This window comes from Thermobia domestica, chromosome 12 (assembly GCF_964235325.1).
Source record: "Thermobia domestica chromosome 12, izTheDome1.hap1.1, whole genome shotgun sequence".
Lineage (NCBI taxonomy): Eukaryota > Metazoa > Arthropoda > Insecta > Zygentoma > Lepismatidae > Thermobia > Thermobia domestica.
In genome coordinates this window covers 183,279,182-183,296,722 of record NC_137465.1, presented here as the reverse complement: position 1 = coordinate 183,296,722, position 17,541 = coordinate 183,279,182, and the positions used below count along the sequence as shown (strand labels likewise).

General features: G+C 35.7%; 1 protein-coding gene across 2 annotated transcripts in view; it reads right to left on the bottom strand.

The window, feature by feature from the left end:
• LOC145665824 (uncharacterized) overlaps nucleotides 1–9,463 on the bottom strand; it is a 31,783-nt gene extending 22,320 nt beyond the window's left edge. For both annotated transcript variants that reach the window (XM_081732939.1, XM_081732941.1), the window contains exon 1: nucleotides 9,264–9,463. The gene's annotated coding sequence lies outside the window, so the exon portion shown is untranslated. The remainder of the gene's footprint in view (nucleotides 1–9,263) is intronic.
• Nucleotides 9,464–17,541: the final 8,078 nt, after the last annotated feature.

Genomic DNA, 17,541 nt, shown 5'->3' with positions numbered 1-17,541 from the left:
AGTAGACATATACATAGCTGAATGGAAAAGCAGTCACGTAACATGAATAGCTGTATTCATTTACAACGAGAACCTTGCATAAGAATTTTTTTTTGTTTAGCAATATGGGTTTGTTTTATGCGGTTTTAATAATTACACATATTTATAAATTAATAAGAAGTTTCTTCATTCATTTTTTAAATGAAAGATTCAGTTTAACGTCCTACGATTATGCCCGTTAGGCTAAGGAAAATGGATGATTAGGACAAGTGAATAATGATGAAAGAATTGGTGGAATGAGAATATGGGAGGAAATTCGAGTATCCTGAGAAAACTTACGGACACGGTATTGTCCACCATAAACTTACTTGGCCGGGGTTCGACCTCAGCCATCGTGCCCTCCACTAAATTGAAAAAAAAAACGTATAAAAGTTGCATATAACATGTATTCACGTAGACCTACGTATACATAGGAATACTGTACAAGTCGAGTCGAGTATTGACTTGTGAAATGAGGATATTACAATTGAAGAATGGGTACGTGGTAGTTTAGTGATAAACCGCTCACCTCTGGTACTAAGGATCCCTGGTTCGATTCCAGGTATTGTTTCTTACGAAACGTGACGAGATAAAATTTTCATGCAAAATACGAGACAAGGTAGAACTTTTCCAACAGAAACATACATACTTTTCTAGACGAAAAAAAAAACAAAAAAAAAAAACACTTTCACGGCACCTTTTCGAATCTCGTCTTGTGAGCAATACTATTCCAAGATTAAATGAATCTGTGGTGGACGTCGTGTCCTTGTAAACGAGATAGTTTAGTCCAGAGTGTTGAATGATCTAAGTTAGACAGGGCCTAGAATTAGCAAGCCCCCCTAGCGAAATCTACGGTTACTGGCAGTGCCGTGGGTGGAAAATCAGCACCCGGGGCGAGAGTAGAAGCCGGTGCCCCCGTACATATGAGTAAGGTTGACAAACCAGGGACGAAGCACCACCCTAGTTGGCACGAATCATAAGAAAAGATTTTAAAAATTGATTTTCAGCACTTTTTATTGTATTTTCCCTTCCATGGTATTTTCCCTTCCCTTCCATTCCTCCCGAATTTTGCGCCACCTTACTTCCGTCTCCTCGTCTACCCTACGGCATGCACTGGTTACTGAATCTATTGTCTCTGTCAAGCTGTAGTCATACCCTAGGATTCGGCAACTTGGAGACCATATACTCTAAAGGGAATGTGATCTTCTTTCTAATGCTCGGGTGCTAATATTGCTCATGCTAATAAACTCCTTCTCGTTCCGTAGTCCCGTCATCCAGTACGTATGACTAAAAGACATTAATTATCCTTAGGTTTGGTTGTTAGGAAAGTAGGACTCTCGATTCTGATGGAATTAAACCATCATTCTCTTAGGAATTAAACCCAGGTTAGTGCAAGGTGCAAAGGAGGGAGTGAACGGAGCAATAACAGGAAGTCCTTGTAAATAGTGGACCAGCCAATAAGATACAAGAGAGGATCAGAAACTAAGGTTACCAGGCCGATATTTCTGGAGTTTTGTCTGTTTTAGAGGAATGAGGAGTACGCGGTAATTTTAATACATGGAGTTGGCAACTGTGCAGACTTTCATCCACCCTCGAATTACGGCGCTAGTTGAAGGTAAACACAAATGGCGAATCGTTTGGAAAACTCAAGGATGTTATAAAATAGAGGATCTGCCCATACAACAAAATCGTGAAGGCATACGTCACAGCCTCACCACACCTACTCTGACCACTCCGCGCCAATAAGATCGCAATGTTTCGAGCCAACAATCATGGTCGAAACGAGGGTACCCAATCAGATGTGCCGGCTCAGACGATGCTCAGTTGTTTTTCGGCTTCATTGAGTTAATATTATGAAGATACGTATGGACAGGTCATCTATTTTATAACATCCTTGGGAAAAACTGGTGTCGCGAAGAAGTTCGCTCAGTTATTCGATTTCTGTAGGCGAAACATGTAACCCCGGCTGAAATTCACTGGCAGCTGGTAGAGGTTTATTGAGAAACTGTAATGTCTCGCCAACATGTCGCAGAATGGTGTCGAAAGTTTGTGACTAGTAGAGAAAACGTCACCGACGAGGAACACAGTGGCCGAGCTTCACCGCATCAACACAGCCTGCGTGGAGAAGCTGATTCAGGACAACAGGAGTGTCACGTTACGGCATCTGATGACAGAATTGAGGTAGAATGATGTTCGGAAGCGTTCGTCACATTGTGCACGACATTCTGCAGTACCGGAAAGTCCTGTACCCGATGGCTTCCACGCAAGGACAGGATTTTTAGCAGGAGAAAATCTTCAAACTCATCCCATGATGCAACAAATGCTTCAACCGATACGGGGACTATGTCAAAAAAAGAATTTAATTAATGGTTGTATTGGCTCTGTTGGTTGTATCAATTGCATGAAATAATATATCGTCGCTGCGCCTCGAAGAACCGCTATGTGTTAAAACCACAACTTTTCAGGAGAAGCGAAAAAACATTCCGAACTTAAAATTTTGCCAAATATACATGGAAACACTTGAAAACATAATAAAATTCGTTCTGCGTACATTATGCACTTTACATTGTTATAGCTTGCTTCAACAATATTATATTACTATTTTTGTGTTTACGTAGGACCCTTTGCGCCTTTATAAGCACATAGAGGATTTGTATACATTAATCAATACGTACGTGATGAGAACCTGAATACTTTAATTTCAATCTATTATGTTTTAATTGTTGTGGCGAAACAATTGAATATTTACTTGCCACATTATAAGTGACACTGCCTGACAGCTTTCAGGTTTATTTGCACGGCAAAACTCATTTTCGACAAAAATGTCACATAGCGGTTCTTCGAGGCGCAGCGACGATATTCACTATAGGCTTTGTTACCTTACTTTTTGATCATCCCTCATATAAGTCAGATCTGTAAGGTAGGGTGTTGCCCATCCCGTACCGGGTAAACCTTCAGTAACGTAGACACTCAGCTGTATATGTCCGCGGATTTACTTAATATTCTCCTGTTTCCTCCTACACTTTCATTCTATAATTTCCTTTCATAGCATTCACTTTCATTAATCCTCCGTTAGCCTACAGGGCATAATTTCCTCGAATATGAGATTCGCATCGCAAAACATAAAATAAAAAATGTGTAGGCGTAAACATCTGAATGTAAAAGCAGAGTCAAATAGCATGAAATACACTTACTATAATTTTTGCATAGTTTATCAACCTAAGTACGTATATTCCACATCGTGAACTAATGGAACTAATTCAAACTCTAACCGTTATTAAAGAAAGGTGTATTGTTTCGCTCTCGAAGCAAGTCGTACAGCATAAAAAAAAGCAGTTTTGCATAGATCAGATTAACTCCTTCATGCTAATGAATGGCTATAAATATTTTAGTTTCATGATGTTAAAACTGAAAAGCGTTTCACTTAATATGAGTATATATAGAAATGGTTAAATTCGTCACGTGTGGTTAACGAATGACTGGTTGATTCGTTATCTAACCCTTTAATGGGACTTTTTTTTTTACTTTTTTAAATCCCATCGCCTACATTAGTGCATGTTTAGGTAGTTAATGAAAGGTATTAAAGCCCTTTCGTTACTATAAGCATTAAACTAAGATTACTGATTAATTTTTCGTTCTAAAAATAATTTACAAAATAACCTATTAAAATACTAAAAAAACTAACTAACTCTATGGCCTATGGAACCCGGAGGTTCAGTGCCGCGTTCACAAAAGCTCTCCACTGACTTCTATCCTTAGCTAATTGGATCCAGTTTCTACTTTGTATTCCTATCTCTGCGAGATCCATCTTAATATTATCCTCCCATCTGCGCCTAGATCTTCCTAAGGGTCTACCAGTCAAGACTTTGAAAGCGTTTCTACTTTCTTCCATTCTAGCTACATGACCTGCCCACCTAAGTCTCCTAGACTTGAGGACCCTAACAATGTTGGGTAAACCGTATAAACTATGTAGTTCCTCGTTATGAAGCTTTCGCCATTCCCCATTCTCGTTCCTCTTGGGTCCGAATATTCTTCTCAGGATCCTGTTCTCAAATACTTTCAGTCTATGTTCTTCCCTCAGAGTAAGCGACCACGTTTCGCAACCATACAGAACAACAGGCATGATTATCGTTTTATATATTTTAAGCTTCAAATTCCTCGACAGAATTCGCGACGACAAGAGATTTTGAACCGAATAGTAACATGAATTCCCTGCTTTTAGTTGACATTTAATTTCTTCGTAAATATGATTTTCGTCTGTTAATATTGATCCTAAATATTTGAAAGTATCCACTTTATCAAAAGTATTATTTAATATTTTAACGCCTCCACAATTTGCCGTATTACGGTCCCGACGCACTTCCATGTATTTAGTTTTCTCTGCATTTACTTCTAAACCCATGTCCCTGCAAGCATTTAATAATACCTCTGCATTTATTTCTACTGTTCTCCTATCATCCCCTATTAAATTTACATCATCAGCGTAAACCTGGTGAATGCCGTTCAACTCTAGGCCCTGGTTGCTAAAAATTAAATAAAATATGTAGTTTAAAGTATCACGTTTACACTTTATAGACTAAGGGCCTATACGGTTTGCAATAAGAACCACACTGTGTCACGTGATCAAGTCAAAAGTAACGTTATGTTCTAACTCGAATCTGAACATTCCAAGTGCAGATGTGAAATATTTCAAGCATATAAGCTCCTCTTGGGGCGCCCTGGGTAATTGGCAGACGATAATGTGCATCATCATTATTATTGACTTTACTGAAAAAACTTGACTTTTGACAACGTTCTATCATATTTACCTTACGTGCTATACATCATTATGTCTTTGCAATAAGCTTTTAATTAGCTATCTCCTTATTAGAGTTTTTGAGATGTGTGGACTTAATTTGTTCATTGATTTTCTATGACAGTAATGTTCATGTTTCGTGATTTTTTTTACTATGTTCATCTATTTTAGGACAATTTCTTTTTCGAATGTAGAATCTACATAGTCTCTTCTACATTTGAGCTAAATTACATCCATCTCCCCCAAAGTCTGTTCACATCATTGCATCCGGACAGGTCCTTAGATGAATGATACTTGCAAGTAAAAAAATTATAGCTTCGTGCCCAAATGGCTAATGCACTTGCTTCCTATCTTCGCGGTTCTGGGTTCAATTCTCAGTGGTAGAACTTCGCTCGGATACAAACCCGAGTAGTGGTTCGGACCTTAAATTGAATCAATAGATTCTTCCTCATACAACCTCGGTGTTGTAATGGGGTGATATGCTCTAATTGACCAACCAACAAACTTGCATAGCCAGGGGGTCGAGATTGAGAGTCCTCTAAACATGAACCAACATGCTGCATTAACTCAATATAATATTGTTGTATTAAGGAAAAAAATACATCTTTTGGACCAAAGTTTCAAAGTGGGTCACCCCCCTACCACTAGTATGAAATAACATTCTACTCTATTTAAATATGTCTTTCTCCCGTATTCAAAAATACAACATCTTTCAAAACAACACCGACAACGTTTGGAAGGTGATTCTTGACACCAAGATAACACAAAACGTATAGAACAACCTTGGTGCAGAAATCCGTCATTTCGGAGTTATATGCTGCCTGAAACATGAAAAAATGAATTTTAAAGGTACTTAGATCAAATACTATGGGACTTACCGTAGTTGTGTCAAGACTTCACTTACTAACTAATATGTCCGCTATTTAAAAATACATGTTTCAGAATCCTGCAGCACTTACGCAACAATTTTAGTAGAGAGAGTTTGGTTACGGACATTTGAAGTATTCACCTTTATAAAAAATACGCAAGTAAAAAATTATACCTCAAGATTCTGAAACATGTATATTTGGATAAGGCACATACTAGGTGAAGTCTTGACCCGACTGCGGTAGGTCCCATAGTATTGGAGCTATAGATCTTTAAAGTTCATTTTTTTAAATGTTTTCGGCAGCCTATAACTCCGAAATGACAGATTTCTGCACTCAGATTGGTCTATACTTTTTTTTGTCTTATCTTGGTGTCAGGAATCACCTCTCAAACGTTGTCGATGTTGTTTTGAAACACCCTGTATTAATATTAAGTTACAAAATAAAAACGCAAGCTAACCATACTTACTGTTTGCAGAGTTACCTGTTCTTATAGAAGTGGAGTTAACCTAAATTGTTCTCAACACTTTAATTCAAATAAGTCCTGCCTTCAAATCCTAATATGTTACAGGGAGATATGTAAGGAAAAGAATGCTAGAAATAGTTTAAACTAGCGAAGCAGCACTTTACAAATTCTAAATTATACCAATTTAGCAATCTATTTTTTCAAAATAATAGTAATATCGATAACCAACTTCTATTACTTTAGCAAATTCAAGGGAATGTGTCACTATTAAACATACATATATTCACTTTAAGGTTAACCAATACCTCTATCAGGAATTCTGACGTCAAATATAGAACTGATGCGTATCATTCACACGTCGAGAATATCTTATTCTACCACATTAAGGGGGCAGACTACAAAAATGATAAAAAACTACTTTTCTTTTCTCGTTTTTCGTAAGTGAAAAGAGATAATGAAATGTAACTTACCACAATAATAGACAAAGTTATTCTACACCCGAAAACACATTCGGAAGAATTTTCAGTGTTGCCATTCATAGAAATTTCAGTGTGGTCAGAATATGAATTACCCGAAAGTCTAGGTTAAGGTAGCGACTAGAAAAATTAACTGAAGGGTAGTTGATGAGATGACTTGTTCATGTTGTGTTGGATCCTTGTTAACTACTTTTTAAATAATATTTGTATTTATTTTGTAATAAACAGAAAGTTATTAAAATCATCTTATTATTTATTACAAAGTAAATAAAATATTATTTAAAAAGTAGTTAACAATTAAATAAGACAACATGATAAGTCATCAATTACCGTTGGGTTCATTTTTCTAGTCGCTGCTTTAACCTAGATTTTTGGGTAATTCATATTCTGGCCACACTGTAATTTCTATGGATGGCAACACTGAAATTTCTTTTGATTCGTATTTGCGGGTGTAGAATAACATTATCTATTATTGTGGTAAATTACATTTCTTTATCTCTTTTTCCCTTACGGAAAACGGGCAAAAGAAAAATGGTTAGCTTTTGTATCATTTTTAGTAGTCTGCCCCCTTATATTAACAAAATTTGCCAATAATATAGCAATGATTACATAATATGCGAGTTCCTAATCTTTTTATTAAGTGTTTTCATTTTGGATGTCTTCTTAGTTATTATTGTAGTTTCTGTGGTAAAGTATTGAATAGTTTGACAACATATTTGCTAAACAATAACATCGATATTTCCTTTCAAGAAATCAAGTGTGTTTAGTTTTTCATAGACATTCTTTGAAAAGTCAAACTTGCATTATCTCATTTTAGAAGAATAATGATTCTACCTAGAATTGAATATTATTTTCTTGACTTTTAGCAATCTGTTCAGAAAATTACTTATCTTTTTAATTTCCTTTCGAAATTAAATAATTTGAATTAAACTTCAGTTCTCTTCTAGGAAACACTATTACAGCACTAATACTTTAACTTAAGTTTAAGCTACTTATTTTTTGAGAGCATGCAAATTGCAAAATAGCCCACTGCAAACACTTTCACTGACGTATAATTGTTAACTTTCTTAATTTTTGCAAAATCTTATCTTTTTAGCACATAGTTAAAAAAAAAAGATATGATTTTATGAACATTAAGAAAGTTAGCAATTATACGCCAATAAAAGTTTTTGCAGTGGGCTATTTTGAAATTTGCATGCTCTCAAAAAATAAATAGCTTAGACTTAAGTTGAAATATTAGTGGTAAAACAACAGTGTTGTTACTTAGTTTGGCCTTAAAACTCTGAGTAATAAACAACTATCAAAGACTTCTTTCCTTGTCATCTTCCATACTTATAATGTACATTTTGAATTTTAAAACTGTTCTTACTTTATCATGAACAATATATTCTGTATGTGTATTTTCATTTTCCTGAATTCACAAGTGGTAACAGTATAATGTATTGCAATAGTATATTATACAAGAAGCATAGACTATTATCTAAAATTAAAAAAAAATAATAATAATAAAATTTTCCAACTGTACATAATGTAATATTGCTTTTGTATTCTAGAGAATTAAAAGTAGTATCTATTTTAAAGCCAAAAATTTAATATAATATTTTGATCATATATATACACAAGTGTTAGTTCACTACATTCAAACCAAAAGTCTTTTTAATCGTATTTACGTCTCTCAAACAAGTCTATATTAAATTTACAAGTGTAGAAATTAAATATGAGTATAGAATGTGTGTATTATGAAAGCAGAAATTTAATATTTATTTATATAAATATATACATTTTGGTTGTGTATTAAAATTTAAAATGAGTTCTATACTATTGTGAGTATATGGTTAGCATATACGCTTTAGCGCGCTAGATCCGGGTTCGGTTACCAGTGGGAACTCATGTTGTTCAAATTCCAAGTTAAGCTATGTTATTCCAAGTTATAACACTACGTCTCATGTACATTCCCACATTCTAATAAGGAACGCTAAACTCCAAATCAACCAAATATATATATTAAAAATATTTTCAAAACCTTATATTGTGCATATTATACTTAATTTTTTTCTTTTTTTAATTTTTGATTTGTGAAATCTACTTTAATAGTTTACTGAAAAAATGACAATTCATAAGAATTAAATCTTCACTTCGTAAATGTTATAATGTTTGTTGCTTTGTTTAAACGAAATGAAATACAACCTTAATGTCACTTGATTACTTTCTACAAACTAAAGGATAAAGATGGAAAATGCAAGTGAATGATGTGATCAAGTTAATTAAGAAAATATTGATCATGTTTCTATTACTTTCGATCGGTTCTGAGATTGCTATTGTTTATTGTTGAGTGATTTCTGAGATTGCTGCTCAAGTATGATATTGTATAAGTGCTTTTGTATTGCCAAATTATTATAGTGTTCCCCAAGGAAGTGAACTTGTACCACATAAATTAAATTTAAACAAAAACAATGTGTAAAACATACAATATTAGAATTGCTAGAGTGCTCTCTAGATGGTGACATATTTACACCAAACATTGCTTCTCGATACGAGAAAAAGTGAATAAAAATATAGTGTATTTGTGTTATAAAGAAATCACAATAATTTTCTGGTCTGGAAGTACTATTATTATCGTCACAATTTTCTTGTTTTTTTACCTTAAATCACACTACAAAACACTGAGAGTCCTGTCGATTGTTTATCTTCTAGCTAAAACACACATGCACTCATATGGATAGTCCGAACGTAAATCACGTATATGTTATTTACTTTGCACTACAAGTACGTGCAATGGCAAGTCAAATAATATTGTGTTTCTTATATGTGTAAGCCACTTTATAATAGTAGAAAACGCTGTATGGAGAGCAACTGATCCAGTTAAATGCGTGTTTCACCGTTTTATGAAATGGCTTTTTAATGGTTTGTTGATTATGTTGGACGATGCGACAACTGTATACTTCACATCTAGAACGCATTGCTTTGATTCTCCCATGCTTGGTGAAATACTCAGATTTGCACGCAACACTGTACGAAGAGTAAATCCATGCATGCGTTACGAATTGTTCACCCTACTTCCCTTTTCTTAAAGTTTCTGCACAGGGATAATTCATTCCTCAAGGAAGCGGAGATGCAGTAATATTCAAGCTCCCAGCAGTCATCAAACGAGCAAATTACATGGTAATTCATGGAGTTAGTACATCTTGTGGAGATCTTATGCTTCGCTGCAGCTGTAAAGAACAAGAGGAAAAAAATATGCTTTGGTACTGATGAATGCCTTGTTGGTTTTATTTACGTTGAAAACCATAAACAACACATTACTTAAGTAAAAATACCATCATTAAGGAAAGATTTCTTTTAGAAAGATTTTTTTAAATTTCTTTCCTTCTTATCAAATATATGGTCCACTAAGACCTAACACATCTAAAAAATGATGGAAACCATTTCTGTTTGGACTTCCTTTTAAATTTGTAGCAACAGAACGAATATTAGGTCACCTACTGATAATTAACGTTCAAAAAAAACTGCTGTTTATACGTGTGTTACGCTTACATAGCTCAGTTCAGCTTTGTTTATGTCAGTTCCTTCAGGTTAACTTTCATGCTTAGTATTTGAGTTTTAGATACGACCATGATGAGACAATTTTACTGTATTTTCGTGTAATCAAAATAGTTAGTATGTAACTCCTTAGTATAAAGAACATTGGGTTTGATTCTCGGTGGGTGCAAAGAATTATCAGTGTTTGATTTATTATCGAGGTTAGTTGAGTAGCAAGGAATTTCGGCCTCGTTCAAAAAGACAGGAGTGAAACTATAAGAATTGACCACAACTGCCCAAACGAAAGGAGTCTGGCTACTTGTAAACCTTTCTGAACTGTAAAGTCCGGGAGGAGATTTATTTTAGAATTTAGATGGCAATTTTACACTAGCGAAAGTGGTAATGTTTCAGGACTTTCTAAAGGAAATATCTTAATATTTTCCTTGAAGGATAGGACAAACACATGGAAAACATTCAGAATGATGATAGCGATTCCAACTTCAAAGCAAAAACGCTAACAAGTAGAACTAGGTGTAGAGTAGTGACTTTGCAATCGAGAGGTTCTAGGTACGGAATCGATGTCTTGCTATCCTAAAACTTCCAGGGAGCTTTTCTTTCCTTCAGTTCTATCGGCACATTAAAATATGTAGCTCTTCGTGGATTTCACTTTCGCGTGAACTTTTTTTTTTTTTTTTGTCTCATCCTTTGAATGACTACAGCGGTCACAGAATAACTGATTCACCAATGAAAATATCGCTACTCTGTTTCAACAAGGGGCGATCGCCCCCCAGAAGAGGAAACTTTCTTATTTTATATATATAAATAAAACCCATCCCAAAGTTTGGAGCCCTTAAAAGTAGCAGTATAACAACCCACCGTCCCCTCAGAAGTCGGTTCTGGATCCGCCCCTGGTCTCAATACGAACTAGGTGCCACACCTAATTAAATCGCATAAAACATTTCATAACTGAATTCCATATTAACTCGAAATTTGATTAAAATTAGCTGGATACCACGCTCGCAGTGGCGTCTCATGACTAAATACACCATGACTCGCGCAGAACAAGGTAAAGAAGCATCTTCTTAGAGGTTCCAACTATATTATTTCCTGATGATTTGTGTAGCTAATAGGATATGGTCATGTATTGGGTTGTTGAAAAACTGGTGTAAGATTTCAGGTACTTTCACTTAAACACATGCTTGTGACTATAAAACATACTGTCTGTTTATATGGTGTCCCCTATCATTCGATTTGATTTGATTTTAAGTTTGATGTCCCTTTCAGCAGCGAGGTTATACAGGACTGAGCCTACAGCTGAACGTGGAATCCGAACCACATGAACTCCGGCCGGGAATCGAAGTCGAGTTTTCCACGTCAAAAGCGCGTACACTACCTGCCATTCGAAAGCTTATGTTTTCTGACTTCCTGCATAAATAGGCCATAGAAAATATCTCTGTACTTTCGTACATTTTCAGATTGAGGAAACAGGATGCAAAAACACGATTTTCGCAAAACGAGCGCCTCAAGATTGAACCGTGAACAGTGTAAGTGAATATACAATACAAAGTTAGCTCCGAAAATTCTATTTTGGTGACGTATGTTTGGAAGGTAAGAAAGTGATGGACTTCGTTGTACTCTTGGTGACGACACATTAAAGGTAGGGGATCACCGTAGCAAATCAACCGGACGAAACGAGAGTTTGCAGGGAAACTCAGCATTGTTCATTCGACCGTAGCACTACATCTGGAGAAACTATGGATTATTCCGAGAATTTAGAATGTGGGCAAAATGCATCAAAACCTGAACTCTATTTTGATTAGGTTACAAGACAACAGTGTTAATAAATGATGATACAAAGGTTACAAGATTACATGCATTGTAAGACGAAACGCTTTCTATCTACCATGCTGTCCCACTGACATCTGCCTTTTCCAACATCTGGGTATAATCTAGCAGAGACGCGTTTTCATCAACCAAAAATGTGTCCAAGATGCATTCGAAGAATTGATTTGCTTCAGAATCACAATTTTTTGGTTTGCTGGAATTCTCCTAGGCTGAAATGTATTTATTTCGATTAACTCCCTCAGCTTTAGGCAAGCTAAGGCAGTTTGAGCTTATGATTGAATCAAGATACTGCAATAATTTCACGACCCAATATCTATAACAATTTCCTAACCTTTTCCAATCTGTGCTCATCTCGAACTTCACGGATCCCAGAAGTATAAAGAAAATACTCTTTAGAATATAGTCACGAAACAATCAAATATTTTCATACTCAGAGAATAAATGACTCATGACCTTTATATAGAGAGTCTTAATACAAAAATTGATCTAAATTTTACTTTCAATTGGATCTTTGAACTGTTTGTTTCACCCAGTCGTATACTGAAGAGTGACATGAATTACTCAAAGCTTTCAGAAAACTCAGTCTTTACACCACAGAAATTGTTAATCTTAATTTAACAGTTTAATCTGACACAAGTATTTCGTGACCCACCAAAAATTCCTTCAGGACTCACCAATGGGTCACGACCTATAGGTTGAGACTCACAGTTATTCTGGAGCTATGGACTTTTAAAGATAATAGATAGATAGATAGATAGATAGATAGATAGATAGATAGATAGATAGATAGATAGATAGATAGATAGATAGATAGATAGATAGATAGATAGATAGATAGATAGATAGATAAGACTACTGAAAACATGAAAAAATTAAGTTTAAAAGTCCATAGCTCCAGAATTATGGGACCTATCGTAGTGAGGTCAAGACTTCACTTACAAGGGATGATTCCACTCCGGGACCAAGTACTTGGGAAAAACCTATATATCGTCTGAAAGCTCTTGCCAACGGAAGTACGAAACCGTTTTCAAATCACGGGCAAACCCTCAACCTGAGTGGCCAGTTTGTTGGTTTTTGTGACCCTATGTATTGCATATACGACAGAAGTAATGAATGTTAAGATGCATCACGCATAAGCACCTGAGCTCATCATGTTCCGGTTTGGCTCATTGCTAGAACGTAACTCAGACAAGGGTTTGATAATATCGCTTTTCGCCCAGACACCCATTTTGTCAGTGGTGCCAACCAATTGTAAACACAATGTGGCAGGTGGTTTCTGTACCACTGGATGTATATCCATGAAACGTGGCATAAACATCATTCGTCACTAGAAAAAAATATATTGTGAACGTATTCCTCCTCCAAGGAGTCCAGTTTGTCAGTGTTACCAACCAACTGTAAAATGAGGTGTAAAGCAGGTTTCGTACGATGAGACGTTCATGCACCGAGATTGGGAGAAACATCACACGACATTATAGCAAAAATACGTTGAGTGTGACCGTATTCCAACCATCTCAGATTGCCGGTGTTGCTAACCAAATGTAAACATCGCAATGTTGCAAATTGGTTGCGTATAATTGAACGAACATAGAACAAATGTGACACAAGCAGCATTGGACAATGAATAACTTAGTGTGAGTGTGCCCAAGCAGTCCAATTTGGCAGTGTTGCCAACCATTCTAAAATATATTTTCTCGAAACGTTTACTGATCATTTTATAGAGGGAGTTTGGCTACAGGCATATAATTTGAAGTATTCACTAACTACCTCTATAAAAATTGTTGCGGAAGTACTGCAGGATTCTGATATATGGATATTTGGATAGAGTACATACTAGTTCCTAATTGAAGTCTTGACCCGACTACGGTAGGCCCGATAGTTTTGGAGTTATGGGCCTTATAAGTTTATTTTTTCATATTTTTGGCGGCAGTCTAAAACTCCGAAAGGAAGCATTTGTGCACTCAGGTGGTCCATACTTTTTGTCTTATCTTGGTGTCAGAAATCACCTCCCAAACGTTGTCGGTGTTGTTTTGAAAAACCCAGTATATCGCGATTACTAATATATATATATATATATATACAAGGGCGGATCTAAGGGGGGCTACGGGGCTATAGCCCCCCCTTGACGCTCAGATTTACACTGGATAAAATGGGCTTCAATTCAGCTTTACACTGGATAAAACGGCAAATTATGGTTTAGCCCCTCCCTTGATCATATCCTGGATCCGCCACTATATATATATATATATATATATATATATATATATATATATATATATATATATATCTTCCCTTCTACCCATATATTGTAATTTCACCGATGATACGTACGTAGGACCAGTTATTTGAACATTCTTGCGGAAGTGTTGACTAATAATATATGTGCGCGAAGAGTATTAAATTCAACGCAATCTATATTTAAAGGGACCGAACTTCAATAGAGAACTTTTGTGAATGCACCATTGAACCTTCATTTTATATTGGACCGAGACTTAGTTTCTCTAGGATTAGTTATCTAGAATTAGTTTCTCTAGGATTAGTTATCTAGAATTAGTTTATCTAGGATTAGTTATCTAGAATTAGTTTATCTAGGATTAGTTATCTAGAATTAGTTTATCTAGGATTAATTATCTAGAATTAGTTTATCTAGGATTAGTTATCTAGAATTAGTTTATCTATTATTAGTTATCTAGAATTAGTATCATGGATGCAAATAACCACTCGTCCAGGGCGAGAGGTTCATCGGTGCGGGCTAGTATTTACTATCATCCCGAAGGTAAGAAACTGATTTCTATTGTGGGATGTGGGCTAGTACTTTTATGGGGGGGGCTAGTAAAATTTTGTTGCTTATTTGCATCCCTGAGGTAGTTTATATAATATCACATATTAATATTAAGTAGGATCTCCCACGACACAAGACAAGATTACAATTTTAGTGACCACATGAGGTGAGACATACGGTATTTCTTTCAAAAGAAAGAAAAAAATACAAGATACCACCTTCACGACACCTTTTAGAAATGAGGGAGTTTCAGCTCTTGTCACTTAAGAAAACCTATTGGTGGGACAACTCCACAAATGAATTATGCATTTATATATCTTTTACTTGGCCTGGACTTTTGAAATGCACATTTATACGACAGGGGTGCCGGACCAAATTGAGAACAACTTTGGGGGGTCCCACTCTCCCAGCTTACACCAAGGTCTATGGGATTATATTTTATATATATTATAGACTTAATTTCTCTGTGGTAGAATGGAAAACAATCAAAATATAAGCTTGGAAAATGCTTGGGAGTTAAGAGATCAAACAGATGTAAGCTATAATTTAATTAGCATACGTGTAATCATACCAAGAAGCCGCTGTTGATGTATGTAGATTGTATTCTATTTATTTTAGTTTTAAAATCTACATCCAATTTTTCCTTCTTGAAAATTTTTGGGGCCCCCAAGAAAGAATGAGGCGCTAAGCTAAAGCTTGTTTAGCTTATACGTAAATCCGGCACTGAGTCACAGAATATTATTATCAAAAGCTTATTCACCCAATATTTGGTAAATAAACAACGTTCTGCTGTCGGAAACAACCGGAAAACGATGGAGTTTGACTGCAGGGCATGTTCTACAAACCTTTGGTTGGCTTGAGGTTCTTTTTATTATCAATGTTGCTGAACGCCCGTGAAGCAAGAAATAATATTTTTATCCATTTGGTCATGAGATGACCACACATTACACTTGATTAAGATGGCATATTTCTGTAGTCGTTCTGCAAGATCAGTTCTCTATAACCAGATATTCATTTTCCGTAGTTTCATCAGCTTTGGACAATTACGGTATCTTACACGACCTACACTCCACAATCAATGCCAGAACAGTTTGCCATTCTTCTTTTGCTGAAATATACATATCATTACTCCATCTGTTTCGAAGCACAAATTTGAAATAGTAATATTTACTCGTAAGCCTCGGATATTGTTAAGCTGGAACGTAAGCAACTATCATTTCTATTAAAACTTTTACTGTTGATACTAACAGTAAGACTACGTCTGAATAGCACTCATTCTAGCTTTGTAACTTCTTGTGTACAATAAAAGACAAATTATGACCAATGCTGTCTATCTAATAAAATAACTGCGTTACAATTTCTGCAAAGTATCTCTGCCTTCATCAGCCACATTGTCAAGATTTCATTTGAATGCTCCGAAAACAAGGTCAACAGGACCTTGCTTGTTGAATTTCGTGTTTCTAGCCTTTTGGGGAATAGGGTACGAAGTATAATTCCATGTTTGACTATTTCCTAGTTTTCAAGGTAAACAGATTCATCCAGCATTCATTTATAGTCACTAATCTGTCTAGAAAAGCCTCATTTTTCTTGTGGTATAGGTTCAAATAGGTATAGGTCCTTTGTGCACATTTCATACATTTCTATTTTTGCAAAGGTATCAACAATTGCGAATCCACCTTGCTGCCACTTTACTGATATGCAGTATGTCATTTAATATAGTGCGATCGGACTTCCTAGCAAAATAATTAAAAGTCACACATCTATCTTGAAGCACTAATTGCTCAGCTTTTGCCGTCACAATTGGACCTGCAGCTGTTGAAGGACGACATTCTCTTGAGGCATCTTGCAGACGTGTACGACCACATTTAAATTAAAAAAAAAAAAAAAGCCACATATAGGCATCTAAAATCCTGTTTCTTGGTAGAAAGAAACCACGAAGCATGTAAATCTATGAAAAATCTCGAATTTTTCGACCTTTATGCTATCTTTAATACTTACCACTTTCCATTACTCGTAAAGGTAAATTATGTCTTTATGTTCCATAATTTAGAACTAATTTTTACCAAGTAGACCCCACACATCATAGGTAACTAGCAAACTACAGACCTATGGTATTTAATAGTTTTTTTCGTTAACTAGGAGACCCACGAAGCGAGACAAAATTTTCATGACAACACAGAACACTTTCAGCAGATACAAACGCACTTCCTAAGAAAAGATGTCATTTTCACGACTCCTTTTCCAGACAAGAAACCTGAATTACAGTGCCGCATCTAGCACGGGGCCAGAGGGCCTAGGCCCTCCAGTTTTTGGATTGTCAAAAATAATTGGAGCTTGGAGCTATTATTTATATATCTTTGAAAGTTTATAGTAAACTTTCAAAGATATATAAACCCATGAGGCCATATTGTCTCTATAGCTTATCGTGGGATCCTAACCACAGGAGCCCCCATCGAGAATCGAATCTCGTCTTCCAATGTGCTATGCCAAAAATGTGCTATGCTAACCATCAAGGAAGCTCAGATAATTTTTCTTACCACAACATAACGTTCCAAACATGTTTGTCTATTCTTTTAGCATCCGTACTTAGGTTTTGTTCTTCCAACCGCTGGTTAAACAAATAAAAGTCTCGACATTGTCCAAGGATACAGCAATACGTGACGGAATTCTTTAAAGCGTAAAGTAATGTACGTACTTGTTCATGACCTTATTGTTATACGAAAACAGCATTACGCATAACTTGTATGCAAAAGTGTTCTCTAGGAAATGAACTC